This window comes from Lagopus leucura, unplaced genomic scaffold (genome assembly GCF_019238085.1).
Source record: "Lagopus leucura isolate 7727_CA_CO unplaced genomic scaffold, USGS_WTPT01 Super-Scaffold_100002, whole genome shotgun sequence".
Lineage (NCBI taxonomy): Eukaryota > Metazoa > Chordata > Aves > Galliformes > Phasianidae > Lagopus > Lagopus leucura.
In genome coordinates this window covers 84,646,397-84,663,410 of record NW_024962263.1, presented here as the reverse complement: position 1 = coordinate 84,663,410, position 17,014 = coordinate 84,646,397, and the positions used below count along the sequence as shown (strand labels likewise).

The 17,014-nt window shown below is 37.3% G+C and overlaps 1 long non-coding RNA gene across 1 annotated transcript in view; it reads right to left on the bottom strand.

Annotated features, from left to right (window-relative positions):
* The window catches only part of LOC122179411, a 33,517-nt gene extending 20,133 nt beyond the window's left edge, over positions 1-13,384 (bottom strand). Inside the window, exons 1-2 of the long non-coding RNA XR_006178682.1 lie at positions 13,272-13,384; positions 204-309 (exon numbers count right to left, since the gene is read on the bottom strand). This is a non-coding gene — a long non-coding RNA (uncharacterized LOC122179411). The remainder of the gene's footprint in view (positions 1-203; positions 310-13,271) is intronic.
* Positions 13,385-17,014: the final 3,630 nt, after the last annotated feature.

Here is a 17,014-nt window from a genome sequence, read left to right as displayed (position 1 = left end):
CCCTTCCCTTCCCTTCCCTTCCCTTCCCTTCCCTTCCCTTCCCCGCCTCTCCTCGCCTCTCTGCTCCTTTCCAATGGCCACAAACTGGAACACAACAGGTTCCAGCTGAACATCAGGAATCACTACTATGTGGGTGACAACCATTGACATAGATTGCCCAGAGAGATTGTGGAGTCTCCTCCTTGGAGATCTTCAAAAATCACCTGCACATGGCCCTGGGCAACCTTCTCTGGGAGACTCTGTTGAGGAGTTGAATCAGTTGGATCCAGAAGTCCCTCCCATCCTCAGTCATTCTGTCATCCTGTGATTCTGTGGGAACAGTGATATCTCTGCTGTTTTCCATAACTTTTCCAGGCAGTGTATTGAGATTGAAAAATACACTAAGCAGACATCCTGCTTTGTTTCTTTAAGCTCTACCTATTGTTCAGGGTCACCCAGGTACACATTGTGCTGTGATAAATAATGGATGGCCAGTTGAGAGACATTAAATGAACAAGAATCACAGAGAAAATTTGTAACCTGCAATGTCCTTGCCAGAGTGTCTTTTAGGACAAAAATAAAGCAGCTCCAGCAGAGGTCAGTTAAGGAAAACTTTTGTTTTGTCAGAAGATTTGCTTCTGTATAGGCTGTGTCTAGAAAGAAAAATACTGCTTTGTTTTTAGGATGCTTTGTGTGTGTGTATGTAAGTCTTTAGGATTTTCAGATAAATGTATTTCCTTAAAAAATAATGAGACATATCCTCAAAATATTAGCCACTATTTTTTGCAAGTAATTTAAGAAATTTCTAGAACCGTAAAAGTGAACTTAAAGGATTACTACTCCGTTTCATTTTTCCCAATTTCAGCTCCTAATGAGTCTGTATGAAAGTTAGATATGTTGCAGTTTAGCTTAAGAAGTAAAGGGAGGTTGTTTCAGACTAACAGGTTGTTCCCTTCCACCCTTCTTTGGAAAATTACTATGAGGTAACTCTTTCATAAAGTGCCTCTCAATTCCAATCCACATATTAAGACCTTGTAGGGTCTCACTGCTGTGCTTTGGTGCTGGATTTTTTGTTGTTGTTGTTGTTGTTTTGTTTCGTTTTTTGTTGTTTCTTATCATATCAGAAGATCTTCAATGAGGCAGCACAAAAATGTGTTTTTTTTAACTAGAATTAAGTATTTATGTGGAGTGCATAAAATAGTGCCTGACCAACCTTACAACTGAAGCTGGTCAGACGTTAAACTGTCAGCCTTTAAACTGCAAAACTGTGAAGTCTCATCTGCATCTTCCATTCCAACTGAGGATCTGAAATCAGGAAACCTCTTCACAGCAGAATATGTGACTCACTCTCATCTGCCCTCACTGCTAAATTGTTCTCTTTCCCTGGCTGATTTTTTCTGGTTTTGTTTTTCTGTGTTTTGTTTTGTTACTAGCCTAGAATGAATTTTCTTTATGGCAAGGCCTTTTTTTTTTTTTTCCATTTTTATTTACAAAACTTAGCACAGTGGTAGCCTTTAAAAGGAGTAAATGATTTATGAACATCAAAGAAAAATAGGAAAAAAGATCAGAATGACCTGAATTAAGAAATTTGGAAAGTATGAATAGGAAAACAGAACAAAACAGGAAACACAAATTACGAAGCTATAATGTATCTATTCAGCACTACATGAAAGAAGAGTAACCTGGAAAATACAACTCTAAGAAAGGTGACCAAAAAAATGTAGAAGAGCTAGCAATGAGGTATGGCAGAAAAAAACAAGCCAGTACTTAGATAAATATCCTTTACCATCCATACTGGTACGTGTGGGAGTGTGAAAAAAGACTATAATCGAAAGAGTTACCCAAAAGCGTGTTAAAAACTTGGAGAAATAAATGAACAATAAGAAAAATGAATAAACTAAGAATTTTGAATCTTGGCTAAATATGCATTATAGAGGAAATAAACAAGAAGATGAGAATGATTTTAAATATCACTTTAAAGCATAAGTAATCAGATGAAATTAAGCTCAGGGTAGTATAAGATGAGGATAATTTAAACAAATCTTGATGAATGTTTCGAAGAACCACCTCCCCAGAGGAGTGGTAAAACTATTTGAAAATTCAGAGAACGTAAATAAAAATACCACAGGGAACTCTGTACTGTTGGAAAGATATATGCATTTATTCATCCATACCATCAATTTATTAGGGTACTTTGGCTGGAGAAACAAGAGGAAAAGCTTTTCTTTCCTCATGCTGAAAAAGAAGGTAGCACTGTAGTCAGCATTTGTCCACAACTGGCAGATTAGCACTTGAGACATGTAGCCCAAAAAGGGGACAGAAATGATGGATCTACGATGGGATTGATTTTTGAACCGATGTGTGCTTGAGAACCTGAGAGGAATAATATAAGCAGATTGGTGCTCATGAGGAGTGACAAGAGAAGGATCAGTAAATAACAAATTGAGCTCCCAGGATCAAACAATAAAGCTGTTAAATGGTCTGGCAGGCTTTCCCAGGGCAATACATCACAATGAGAGTTTAGGAAGAATTTTGGGGATTGACAATTTTGTATTTTGCTTCTTTTTTCCTTTTACTTGAAAATGTAACTATGAGAAATCTCTGTGTACATTTAAAAACATAAATTTAGCATCTTCTCTAACCAGAAAAGCATAAAGAATGCAAAGACAGAGTGACTGTCAAGTACCTGTTGCCATACCACTGTTTCCAATCTGGCTGCATTTACAATGTTGTAAACAGAAAGAATATTGAATGCTGCCCACAAAGCCTCGTGGCATTCTGATCCTCGCCTTCCATCATCTATACCTCCACACAGTTTCTCTCGAGAGGCTATCAAGAGATCGTCACTGACTTCATCTGTTTTGTGATAAAACCTGTTTGAAGAAATTACTTCAACACTGAGACAGCTAGCTCTGATTTTTGATATTTCACTGCTCTGTGATCTGGACCCCTTCCAGGGATGCTCCTGTTCTCCAGATTTGCACTCTGTGAATTTGCTTAATGACCCAACTTCTGCCAGTGCTGGTTTGTAGAGGAGCAAAGGCAACGTCTGTTGTTGCTGTAATATATTGGAGCAGGGTTGTGGCTTTGAAGATATCTTTGGTCAATGAGAGATTGTGTGGTGCCTTCTATTTGGGACTCCTATGAGGCTGTAGAATTTAAGAGTACTAGCAGCAGTAATTCATACTACAGGGACAGACAAACTTCATTTGGAACAACTGTTTGAATTTCAGTATAAACTATCCTCTAGGTCCCTAAGAAGCAAGGACATCACATCCTAATATTTGAGCACCACTATGGTCAGAAGTCCATTTTAATGCTGAGCTGAGTCTGTCTAAGTTTCTCCACATGGCTGCACACACTTGATGAATGAGGCAGGGATGACAAATGAATCAATATCATATCCCCATTCTAAAAGTGTTTATTAGGGAATTAAAAAGATAATCAGAATTCTCATTCCCCCTTCTTTCCTGAGTCTAACCACTGCTAGTCACAGTCTCAGCCTTCACATATTGCTGTATCTTCCCATCTCTCTGAGAAATGTACTGATTTAAATTGGGATAGAAGTCTATCTTATTAGGTCTATTGGCTATACTAGATAGTACAGTCTTTTATGGAAGGTCATTCTTTACAACAAAGATTTTTTACTCTGTGGAAGCTTTTGACAATGTCTTAATGACTATCCACTGAGGGATGGACTAGATAAAACTGATACCTCCATGGAACAGCTCATAGATGAGCTGTTGAGCTTTCCTCCTGTTTTGCTTTCTATTATGAAGTGAACAAACTAGACCTGAAAACCAGACAATTCAGTTACAGTACAGAAAAGCAAACTAACAAGAGTTTAACAGATAAATGGAATTTGGGTACTGGGAGACAATATTTGAGAAAAAGCAAGAAAAAAAGATATTAGGACATAAGAAAACTGAACAACAAGTAGCATATACTGCTGGGAGCTTTAAGACTTATTAGGAAAAATTTAATCTCTGAAAGAATGGAACCAGCTGCCCAGAGAGTTAGTGGAGTCCTGGAGGTGTTCATGAAATGTGGAGATGTGACACTCAGGGACACGTTACAGTGGGCATGGTGGGAATGGATTGATGGTTGGACTTGATGATCTTAGTGGTCTTTTCCAACCCTAATGATTCTATGATTCTATTCACTGGAATGCACTTGTGCCTATAGTAAGCTTCATTCACTTTTTTCTTTAAGATCCTTCCTTATGAGGCTCTTAAAGGCTATCAGAAACTTAATTATCACCTGAGATTTTGGTAAAAAGATGGTGGTAAATTTGGTGAGCCTCACAGTGTTAAAGATAGGATCACTATTGGTAATAAGATAAGGAAAATGTTACTCCTTTCTATGACTTGCTTAATGACCCAACAGAAATGTGATTATCTGAATCCATTTCCAAGAGTAGAAAAATCCTGAAAGTCTGTTTGCTACTGAATAAATTACTGGGAGTTAAGATAAATTTTAACTACTTTGCATAGTATCATAGAATCATTTGAGTTGGAAAGGACCTTTAGAAGTCATCTAGTCCAACTCCCCTGCAATGAACAGGGACACCTACAGCTAGATCAGGTTGCTCAGGGCACCATCCAGCCTGACCACGAATGTCTCCAGGGATAAGGCATCCACCACGTCTCTGGGCAACCTGTTCCAGTGCCTCACAACTCTTATTGTAAAGAACATCTTCCTTATATCCAATATAAATCTCCACTCCTTTAGTTTTAAACCATTTCCCCTTGCCCTGTCATAGCAAACCCTGCTAAGGACTTTATCCTTTTCTTTCTTAAAGCCCCCTTTTAGACACTGAAGGGCCCCTATCAAGTCACCTTGGAGCCTTCCCTTCTTCAGGCTGAACTGCCCAGCTCTCTCAACCTGTCCTTATGGATCATCCTTGCTTGGTCAGGGTTAAGACTTATGAGGCACGTGTGAAAAAGTTCCTATTGCTCCTGCTTGCTGCACCTGATTTTTTAAGAGGGAACTTCAGTCTTGAGAGCTGTCAGTTTGGCACCGATAATGAGCATGATATTCATTTCAAAAAAAAATCTACCAAAAAAATAAATGACAGGTTAAACTTTGCATCTTTACTAGCAGTACTGGTGAACTCCCAAGATAGCATTCCCAGCCCACACACCCTTCACACTACCATGTTCTGTTGCTTCATTTCCTTTTTTCCCCAAGTTTCCTCATTACATTTACTTGGCAGAAATTCCTCTGTGGATGCTAGCAATAGATTTGCCTTGATGCTGTTCATCACAATCTCCTGTGACAGCTTAATATCTCATTATCAATATTAATAATAAATGTGTGTTTTTCTGAATATGAAATGTGAGATTGGAATATATATATGGGGCCTCACACTGCATTTATTTGAATGTGTAATGGCTGGTATAAATGCAGACTTGAAGTGTTATAAGTGAAGGACACTATTGGCATGCACAATTGGGCCTGACAGAGCTGTAGCATACAGTACCTATGTGCCTCAGGGTAGGATTTTTGACCCTGTACTCACCCATTTCCTTGTTCTTTAAATCCTTCTTGCACTTTCAGAGAATGTTTCAAGTTTTGTGCACTAGGTATTGCAAAGTTTAAATATGCAATCTAACTGATGCTGACATCTTGGCCTTTCATGAATATTGGATGGGTACAGTTACAAACTGATAAATATAAAAATAAAAGTCTGATATTTGCATTTCTGAGGACAGGCGTTTAATGGTTTATCTTTCACTTACGCACTCTGTAGAGATAAGTATGTCTTACTGAGAAAAGTCTTTTTTTTTTTTTATTTTAGCATAATACCTTTTATTTAAGAGAACCCATTTTTGAATAAATACAGATGAAGGTATTTTAGTATATCGTCAAGCACAAAAAGCTCAAATGCTCTCAAAAACAGTTGCATAGATGAAATAAAAAAAAAGTACATTCTTGTCATAAAATAATAACAGCATGAAAGAAGGTTTTAAAAAACCTAAATCCTGTTTTTAATTTCTGAGGATATGTTGGTTGGAAGTCCATTTTTAGTAGCCAGAGTTGTAAAGTTTTTAAAACTGCTTATAAAAATAGTGGTCAAAAGAACCATCCCTTTAATGGATATTGGAGACTGCAGCTCATTTGGTCTTACTGTGATTGAGGACCTGCTCACGGAAATAAATGCATATTCATGAATAGTATTTTGGAACTCCTCTAGCCCTGTTACTGTTGTTAACTCCTTCATCCATGCTGAAGTTATACTCCCGTCAGAAGAGTGTTAGCGTAACCATATGTACTAAGATGAGTAGCCAGCAACATATTCACACTTCAAGAGATATTTTACAAGAGTAAAATTAATAAAACCCTAAAACAATCACCTTTATTTCCAAATACATTTTGACAGCAAATTAGTCTCATCAACTCTGTTCTCACTTCAGTCTCTCCTGGCTGTCAAATTAGTGAAGAGAATATCTGAGTGCAAAAAAGATGCTTCAACTCAAGGAGAATATCTAGAAATCAACAGATTAAAATCAGGTGTCACTCTGATGGTTGTGTCCCTAAACATTTCCCAAGACAGCTTCTTGTAGGAAGTAGCTCCTACATACATTCCAAAACACGAAACTATGAAGTATAGAAGTCTAGAAAGAAGTCTAGCCCAGAAATAAATGTTAATGTGTGCTAAAAGTGTTATGAATCATCAAAACTGAATGCTAAACTTTCTAAAAAGAAGGGAGGATATGCACACTGAATGTCCGCACCGATAATTTTATCTGCTCTCCTTTTGGAAAATTAAAAACAACAAGTGTTTCAAAGTGCTGATTTTTTATGAAATGTGACTACAGCATTGTTTAGTCTTTCGCTGAAATAAAAACTCAGCAGCTTCAGTTTCATTTAAAAGATGATGAAAACAATAGAAGTTTTTCAATTTACTGAGTTAAAACATCAGGAAGGTAAAAATTCAAGGCTGAACGCTTTTTCCTTCTCAGCCCAGATCTCTTCCCCTACCCTCCACCATTCCTTTGAATTCGCTCTAGTCACAAAGCTATCACAGTTCTTTGAAACTGTGTCATCTACAAGATACGAAAGTTACAAAAGCACAAGTGAATTTCTTGAAGAAAGGACTGAATATAAACAAAACCTTGTTTTGAAGTTGCTGTTTTTCTTACTGAAGAACATATATTCCCTAAACTGTAACTCAAACCTAAAACTCTTCAGAACAAAAACGTATTCAGAACTATGCCACAATGAAGAATATGCAACTTCTAATAATTTACACATACATCTTTCAGGAAGGTTCAATATGATCAAGCAAATGTAATTAGGAAGGTGCCTAATACAGAAACACTTCAAAAATCTGTGCTCCGGGGACCATGAATTTGATGGGCTTGAAAAAGATTTTCAAGCAATGGGATCAGAGGACAACTAGAATGACAATGTACTCAAACTCATTCTTCACTCACATGGACTAGCTCCTATTTCCTTGTATTCAGATTCCTAAATAAGAAGACAACTTATCTCAGAATCATATAATATCCTGAGTTGGAAGGGACTCATAAGAATCATTGAGTCCAACTCCTATATATGCCTTACAAGCCAAGTTTGTGTGGATTTTTGCTTTTAAGGGGATATTAAAAGCAGTTTTATCTGCTGTAACTAATTTATCATCCCAGACATACATACATCTGTGGCTGAGATGCATGTCTCCAAAGCAGATCCTTCTTGTCTGCAGAACTGAACCATTCTCTTCTGGCACATAACCAATCCCCACAATGTTTCACTTCTCTCTTCTCTTGCTTTAGAGAACTAGAGAAATCCCAAAAGGATTTCTTGCACAACTGTATCCTTCTGCATCTTTCTGATGAACTTGGAAGAGTTGTTCCAAAGTTACTGTCAGTGAAACTCTGACTGAAACCCTGTCCACGAAACCTCAGAATGTCTTGCTGGCTGATATTAACACATGAAAAGCATCAAGAAATGAAATTTTTACAAAAATATAAGTAAAAAATAAAAGCAATCTAAACCTTCAGCTTGCTTGTCCACAGATCACAGTATTTCTCCATTTGTTTGTCCAGATGTCTATTTAATGGTCCTCTATCCTCTGCCAGGAAAAACTTCTGAATTTAGTAGCCATTTCCAATCTTTCTTGCCAAAGGGATCAATCTATCCAAATATCAAAGTTCTTGCATGATCAGTCATTTTTAGTGCTGAATATCAGCACTATAAAGAAGGTTGTTAGCACTCCAATGAGGGAGAAGATTGAAAAAAGACAGTAGTTCTCTTACTGATTCAGTTTATTTTGACAAGTTTTTGTGTGTAAGATAGACAATTTGCACAGTTGTAATTGTGAATCATATGCTTGATTTTGCCCAGAAATCATAGGTGAATGCTGAAGGAGCCTTTGAAGAGGGAGTGAGGCGACCAAAAGTATGTTAAGGAAGGGGAACACGATGTGTAGTATGAAATCCTGTAGAGACCAGGCTAAGTGAATTGCAGCTTAATATCAAACTCAGTTAAAGTTCAAATCCCACAATTTACTTAATGGTGTAGCTCCACCACTGGAGCTCAACACCACTGGAGTTCAACACAATGGTGTGTTGGAGAACACAAATTAAAGATTCAGGAAAAGATAAAATACAACTCACACTTCTAGGTTTAAATTAGTAGGCATACAGCTATGGGTTTTAGATCTACACTACTCCTAATCACCTTTATCAATTAAATCAAGCCTTGCTCTGGCTTTATGAGGAGACTTGTCATGCACAAAACACACCAACTCATATTCTTGTGGCAAATCACACAGAATGAGGGTAAGTATGATAAAACCTGATTAGCTGACCAATACTTTAGAAGACCCTCAAGCAAGTTCCTGTGAAAAGACTGATGTTGTCTCTGGATTTGCAGTGCTAAAAAGGATTGTAGTGCCAGACAGGGGTTCCCACCCTCATCATTCTATTCACAAGCAGAGAAATCACCTGCTCTTGTCTTGATGTTGGTGAGCTCAATTTCTGCATCATGGAAGAATATGGTATGTGGGCTGTAGCAAGACATATCAGACATGGTACTGATTTTACTGGTCAGTGAGCAAGAATAACAAGCCCTGCTGTGAATAAAAGGAGAAAAGTAGGAAATATGTACAGTACATTATTATTTTTTTTCATGTTATTGGAACAGGAAAAGAAAAAAAAAGAAAAAATTAGGCTGGAATGGAATCAAAGCAAACACATTCCAGCAAAAACAGAAAACCAGAATTCATTCCAAACGTGTCATTAAAAGGCAAACTTCTGTTCATCTTAGAAGTATTATCTGAACGGTTAGAGGAAGCCATTTCTGTTTTGGATTGGCATCTCATGCTGCTGCATATTTTTAATAGTGGTTACAAAGCAAATACACTCAGCAGGTCATTCTTCGCTGACTCTGCACTCGTTGGATCCCCCTGGATCCATAAGTGCTGTTCTTATTCATAAGTTCTCCACACAAATGATTGTGTGCAGCAGAGCTCAGCCTGCACGGAAAACAATAAATGCTTTTGAAATTGTGTTTCTTCAGTCTGAATGCTCATTAGATAAGTCTACTTCGAAGCCAAGGGGCACCTAACAATAGCCTCACAAAGATTTGATGTTTTCTTTTAGCTATATAAAGTAAATTTTAAGTTTTGTGTGGGTCTCAGATTAACTGCTGTGGAGAATGGTGTCTTGATTCTCTCCATAGAGGACTGTGGAGATAGCAGAACAAATTTTCTTACCATATCTTATTCTGGAGTGAAAAGTTCCTAACAGTTTTTCTGACTAACTGTGGACCAGTAATCCTTGCATTGCACTTCTCTGGTAGAAGAAATACCTATTCTGATTTTCCATATGTTTAAACTTTTCATTTAAAACCAACTGAGCTTATGCACTTGGATGAAGTTTAATATTCGTTGAAAATAATGTTTTCTGAGGGCAATAATAAAAGTCTAAATCACCCAATTTCAGGAACCTTAAAGAAGAAAATAAAAAGATCTACAGTGTCTTAGATAGGTAATTCCAGAAGGGATATTAGAAGATCATCTGTTTCAGGCTCAATACAATTCCTAATTTGTATATTGCACTCCTAACAGAAGCGTGCATACTTATGAACACCAAGTCAAGGTTTATTCTTTCTTTTAAATTGATTTACTTCTTATGGAATGTGGAAATGGTTTGTTGTTTGTCAGCCTGGTGCAACATAGCTCCAGCTGGAATATCACAATTACCAATCTCAACAATTCTGTGTGAGATACTATTAACTAATCCCTCTGTACTTATCAGTCTATGAGTCTGCTTCAGGCACTGATTCGTCAGTTGCCATCATCCACATTATTTCAACACTGAGCTTTTTCTTCCAGATAATAAGGTGTTTACAGATTCTAAAGTCAATTATAGATCTACATATGGAATAGTTAACAACCATAATAACAAAACAAACAAAAAACCATCAACAGATAATTTAAAGGGTATCTCCGAACATAATTTACAACATACCTTACGTAGTTAGATTGACTGTATCTTGGGATATTTAAATCTGAAACAGATGGTCAGGTGATTTGAAAATCAGTCAAGGAAATCTGAAAATTACCTCTGAGCCACATGGAAGAGTATCTGCTAGACTGAAAAGGGGAAAATGATGAGGTTGTTGATTGGACTAGGGGATAAATGAGAATACAATAGATATTTGCTTCCATAGACTGAAACAATCATTTTCTAGGTAATGTAAATGGTATTCACCATGATATACTTAGGAAAGGAGAGATGCATTTTGACAGGCAATGTTTAGTTGCAGGCAGTATAAAATCAGTGCCAATATAGAAACAGGAAATGTATCTTATAAATAAACATGAGTAAATGTATGAAGACTCCAGGAATGTGAAGTGACAGTTAAAGTGGCACCTTGTGGTTCATCATATTTGATCCCACGGTGTCAATGTCACAGTGGCAGCTGGTATCAAGAATCACTGGTGGAGAAGAGGATAATAAGCAGCTCTCCTCATCCTTGACATCTTTTCTAACCAAGTTATTCATATGTATGGGAGTGGAAACTGGGACAGCATTTTTGGAAAGGAGGAAGCAGATAAAAGAAGAGATGCTTAGATTCACTGTACTCGGATCATGCCCTCAAGTAAAAAAAGTTAAGATGTTTCAGCAGCAGGTAAAGAAGAGGAAAATAACATTTATCCATCCTTAGGGACGCCATTTCTTCTTCAAATTCTGATCTATGTTCTTCTGCCCCAGAATCACTGTGTTTTGTATTGTAAACACAGCTTAGCTGACCTGTGCAGATGGCTTTAAGTGACAGGCATTATGCCTTCAAATCACTTCAGGAAGTCAACTCTTCCCTAAGCCAGCTGAGGGCTCCAGCTGTTTAGTTGTTGGGTAAAGAAAAGGAAGAGGAATAATTTCCCTTTCTCCTATTAGGGATCTGAGTCTTCCCAAGCAATGTGAGGGGCTCCTAATATACTTCATCTGAATGCTAAGCTGACAAAGCAGGACATTAGTGAGGATGCAAGAGTTTTGTGAAGCATACTGCAGCTGGAGAAGATGGTAGTTGTCAGTTGTCAGAAATTTCCCATTAAGTCCAGTATTCCACTTTTGTCTACCTCCACCAGATGAGTCAGAATTGCTTTCTTTTCTGATATATTTTATTTTGTTCAAGGAGAGATGCATGTCTCATTCAGTCTATGCATTAGATTATACTTTTCTTCACACTCTACAAAGAAAAATCCTATGCAAGCACATCATGAATATGAATTAATATTCAGCATCAGCTTGTCAAAGCCTTATCTGTGGCACATTACTTTCAAGAGACAAGAAACATGGACAATCCAAGATACTAAGGAACCTTCTAAAAACTTTCTGTAAATCATCAACAGCCATGTGAATAGGAGATAAGTTGAAAGGACATGGCTTTCCAGGCAGATATGAAGACTGGAACTTCTAACTGTACATTATCTATAGGCTTCGCAGAAATATCAGCACAGGACATGAATATGGGACAGATTGAAAGATACTTCCTCACCTCTGACACATGCACCTTTACATTCTCAAATCCCAGCAACCATTTGATGCTTTTTACATTAGTACTTTATTTATAAGTGGAACTGTATCTGTTGAAAACATCTAAACCAATTTTTTATTCTCTTGAAAAGATATTCATTCAAATATCTACATAGTATTTGTACACATTCATCAGTATTTGAAATGCAGTCTATAAATTTTCCTATATATGCACATATATTTATAAGTTAAAAAAAATACCCTTTCCATGATCTTTTCTGTAATGAAATTGCTGTGAGCAAATTACATTTTCTTTTTTACTGTTTACTCAGCACTGCGAAATATATTGACTGCTAAGTTTCTATGCCTTTTTTCTCTACAGCTTAGGAAAATGGAAACCCACCTTTATTAATCTTGAGTGTTTTCCTTATTGTCCTATAAATTTTCACTGAAGCTTTGACCTCTTTCAAATGTATAGCTAAAAGAATTAAGACATTTTTATTTATAGCCATTTCCAAAACAGCTGTGCATCCTCATGCTTCTCTTAAGGATTTTCTCCCCTGTGGATGTTTCAGTTATGAAACCATGTGGCTGACATATTAAAAAAATCCATTTCAAAAGAATGACTGGAGCCATTATTATAGTCTATGTAGTCTATGAGGTAGATCATGCTCCCATTAATCCTTTCCTTACTGTCCTTAAGCCACATGTATTGTGCTACTGACTTCATGAAAACTGTAAATATGAAAAGTCATACCACAAGGTTTGTTCCTGTGTATTTCTTTCTTGATCTGCTGCTGGCACATGAAAGACCTTAGAAAAAGGCTTTGTTAATGAGCGAAATGTGCAGACCTGGAAGCACTCTGGTTCACTCAATTCTATGAAATCTTGGGTTCTGACCAGGGTTCTTTGATATCAAAGATGAACAGATGCAGATGTCTGGGTCTTCTGAAGCTCTCTCTCTGTCGTTCAGACTACATGTGCTGAAACACACATGAGAACCCACTGCTCCAATCTTTTTGAATTGTTCTTACCGTCAGAACATGAGAACACTTAGCCCTGAATACTTCAGAGAATACTCCAGGTCCCAAAAAAAGACAAAAGAGAATCCAGAATTTTTTTTTTTCTAGCAATTTTTAGGTCAGATATCCAGCTTACTATGTTACAGACTAGACAGCATTCCTAAACATAAAGAAGAAATTTGTACATATTAATGAGACAGAACAGGAAAATAAATAAATAAATAGTTAAAATGTTGAAATGGGAAAAGAGAAATAACAAAAATCAAACAAGAACATTACTCACATGCAGCATGACTGAGAACTGTCTGTTGCCATCAAAAAATAGTGAAAAATAAAGTGAAAAATAAATAGCCTAGAGACAGTAGATGACCCACACGACAGACACTTACACGACACTCAGAGCCACCACCTAGGGACTGAATAAAAACAAATGACCCCAAGCAATATGAGATGAAAGCTGATGCCCCTCAAATCGCAAAGTGCTGCAGATGATCTGTGCCGCTAAGGCCAGACTGTTGATAGTGTGAGAACTTTACCAGTTTAACATCAAGGTAAGTCCACTTTTGCTATACTCGCACCTCATCAAACTAAACTCAGTGTGGGTTTTGACCATGGATTTCAGATAATTTTGTCTGACATAATTCAGATAATTTAATGCTGAGTTAGGCCACTGTTGTTGACATTTGTTGGCATCTTGGCTAATGCCATAGGAGATGCCAGCTGGCTTGTCAGTATGGATACAGGAATGGGAGCTCTTGGTCAAGCTCATATTCCACTGCACAAGGCAAGAGAAGCACAACTCATCTGTGGGTTTACATCTGTGCCCAATATAAAAACAGCATAGCAGTGCTCAGTTACATGGGATTGGCTTCATGTCTAATTGACAGCCTGGAGACAATTCTCTTGATCATCAGCTTTTCCTACAACTGTCCATGTCTTTGCTTTACCTTCACTTTACCTTCAGATCATTCACCTCACTCATTTCTGCTGAGAGGATGAAAGAGCAAACTGTGAATATCAGCAGCTGGTCAGACTACTCAATGTGCTACTGGAGAAGGAGCAAGCCTCACCATGCCACTCGTGCAATTCTTGGAGAAGATGGGCTGAGGATGGGATGCATCCACTTTACTAAAGTACCACTTTAAAGTATACATCTCAGGATTTTTTTTCAAAAATCAGAAAAAAAAAACCTCAAACATATTTTTTAACACAAATAATTTTGGCATAACTAAGGGTGATGAAAATCAGGGTAAGGACAATACTTGATTTATAAAATGCATAGAAGAGTTCAGATGGTAGTTACAAACCTGTGTTTTTAATCCCATTTAAAAAAACAGTAAGGAAACATATTTGTGCAATTACTTCAGTCTTGAGTTTACTCTGCCACCAACCAAAACTGTGCTTGGGTAAATTGCTCATTCTAGAGATTTCTGGCTTCCTGGCAATTAAGCACGAAAATAATAATTATTTCTACAGTTCACAATTACTGCTCCTGTTAATAATTATCATTATGCTCTGTCAGTAAAAATCATTCTGATTTAGGAAGAAGCATGGAATTGTTGACAAGACAAAGTTTAGTGAAATGAAATTAGTTTTAGAAAAAAAAATTATTTGCTTGTGATCCAATGAAATGGAAAGAGTGTATATGCCAAACTGATGATTATGCTATAAAAAGTCTCAACAATAACTAATTCATATGTAATAACATGAATTTATTCATAAGGTTATGAAAAGATCTTGGTGTCACAGACTAGATACTTGAGAGTGAACATAAGGCTGTCTGGATCACAGTGTCCTTTTAGTAACTTATGATTAAATCATGCTACAGATAGCAAATAAGGCTTTTATTATTGGAAAATTATTTCATCTAGCACATAATATTGCTGGAAAAGTCCTTCCTTAATTACAAATTTTACACACTTCTTTACTACTATCATGCAAATGTTTTCTCAGAAGAGCAAGCATTGCCAAAATAAATCAGAAAAATAACCTACAGATTAATGAGCTTTAAAAAACAGTTACGTTTTAAATTTTTTAGAAATGTATTCTAGGTGGCAGTTAAGGAAAAGAAGTGAAAAATCACAGATTCAGATTTGTCAGACAGCTATCATTTGCTTCAGTGTAAAATGATCTTTGGGATAAAAATGAACTGGGCCACAGCAGGGCCACATTCTCTAAAAGGGAAGATATGAGTCTTGTGGTAAGTCACAAAACATCAGCCTGCCTCAGTACCAATGCTACTCTCCTTTAAAGTAATTATAAAATACTTTTCTGCTATGTTTAAATATAAGCATTAAATAAAATCAGAGTTCATTAAAATGGAATTTAAATATATATATATATTTAAGCACCTATATTTTTCAAAGTATTGAGGAACTTAGGAAAGCTTCATCTTCTCTGTTACACACCTGAAGTTGACAGAATCCCAGAATGTTAAATAGGATTAATACCATTTCATAGAATCATAATAATAAAATCATAGAATGGTTTGGATTGGAAGGGACTTCAAAGATCATCCATTTCCACCCCCTGCTACAGGCAGGGACACCTCTCTCTAGACCAGGTTGCTCAAAGCCCCATCCAGCCTAGCCTGGAATGCTTCCAGGGTGGGGGGCACCCACAATCTCACTGACCAACTTGTTCCAGTGTCTCACCACTCTCACAGTAAAGAGTTTCTTCCTAATGTCTAAATCTACCTTTTTTCAGTTTAAATCCATTTCCTCTCCTTCTGTCACTACCTGCCTTTATAAAAAGCCCCTCTCCATCTCTCCTGTAGGCACCCTTCAGGTACTGGAAGGCTGCTATAAGGTCTCCTTGAAGCCTTCTCTTCTCCAGGCTGAAGAGCCCCAGCTCTCTCAGCCTGACCTCATAGGGAAGGTGCTCCAGACCATTTCAGCTGGTAGAAGTGACTTAAAGAAGTAAGAAACCCTTTCTTGGTATCCTCCAATGTAGTGGGAAACAAAAAAAGAAGAATCATAACATCATAGAATCAATACAATTAGAAAAGACATCCAAGATCATCTAGTCCATTCACTGACCTACCAATATCAAGCCCACTATACCACGACATTCAGTGCTGTATCTACATGTTTCTTGAATGCCTCCATGGACAGTGACTCCACCACCTCCCTGGGCAGCCTGTTCTGAGACAGGCTTCACCCTTTGTTCTGAGATTAAATTTTTCCTAATATCCAACCTGAACTTTTCCTGGTGCAACTTAAGTCCATTACTGCTCATCCAATACAGAATAACACAGGTAGTTCCAGCAAGGTCCTGATACAGTGGATGGCTTTCTAATGGAGGAAAAGGATCATTTGATTATCTCTTGAATTGTTGCTGTTGCCATTTAATGTCTTATGGAGGGCTGCTGCGAATAATCCTGACTTCAGCCCAGGTTCATAATCTCTCTTTTAGTCTAGTTCCAAAACCATTCGGTTTTTCAGATATGTTGAAATGATCCTTCTGTCTACACCTTTTTACAACATCTTCATCGAGCTTCCCCATGAATAAAAATAAATCCTGTTGACACAGAGCCATAATTCACATGAGCTAGATTTGCCAAATTCAGGAGAATTTGCCTGGGATATATTCCAACATGCAAGGAGTTGAAAAAAAGCACCTAAAGGTCAGAAAAAAGAAGGAGGGCGAAAGGAAAGATGTGTAACCAAACTGATCATGAGAATGCCCTATGCTATAACAGAAGATCAAAATCCCAGCCACTTGCAGAATTTTATTCTACAATTCATGTTCTGGGTGACCACTGCAGCAAAGAACACTTGCTTGCATGACTGACTCACGTCCTCACACCTGCTGCTGCTGACATTAGGAACATGCTGAGCCTAAAGGTCATGAGTTTGAATATTTTGTACAGTTTGTGTCAGCCTCCACTACAGCTGTTCCAGAAAGCCTTCCTGCATGAGATATTATACATATTGTATCTATCATATACTGATGGATATCTTGTCCTCAGAAACATTCTACTTCATTTGGAGACTCTCATGGCAAGATCCCACTGGCTGTATTGCA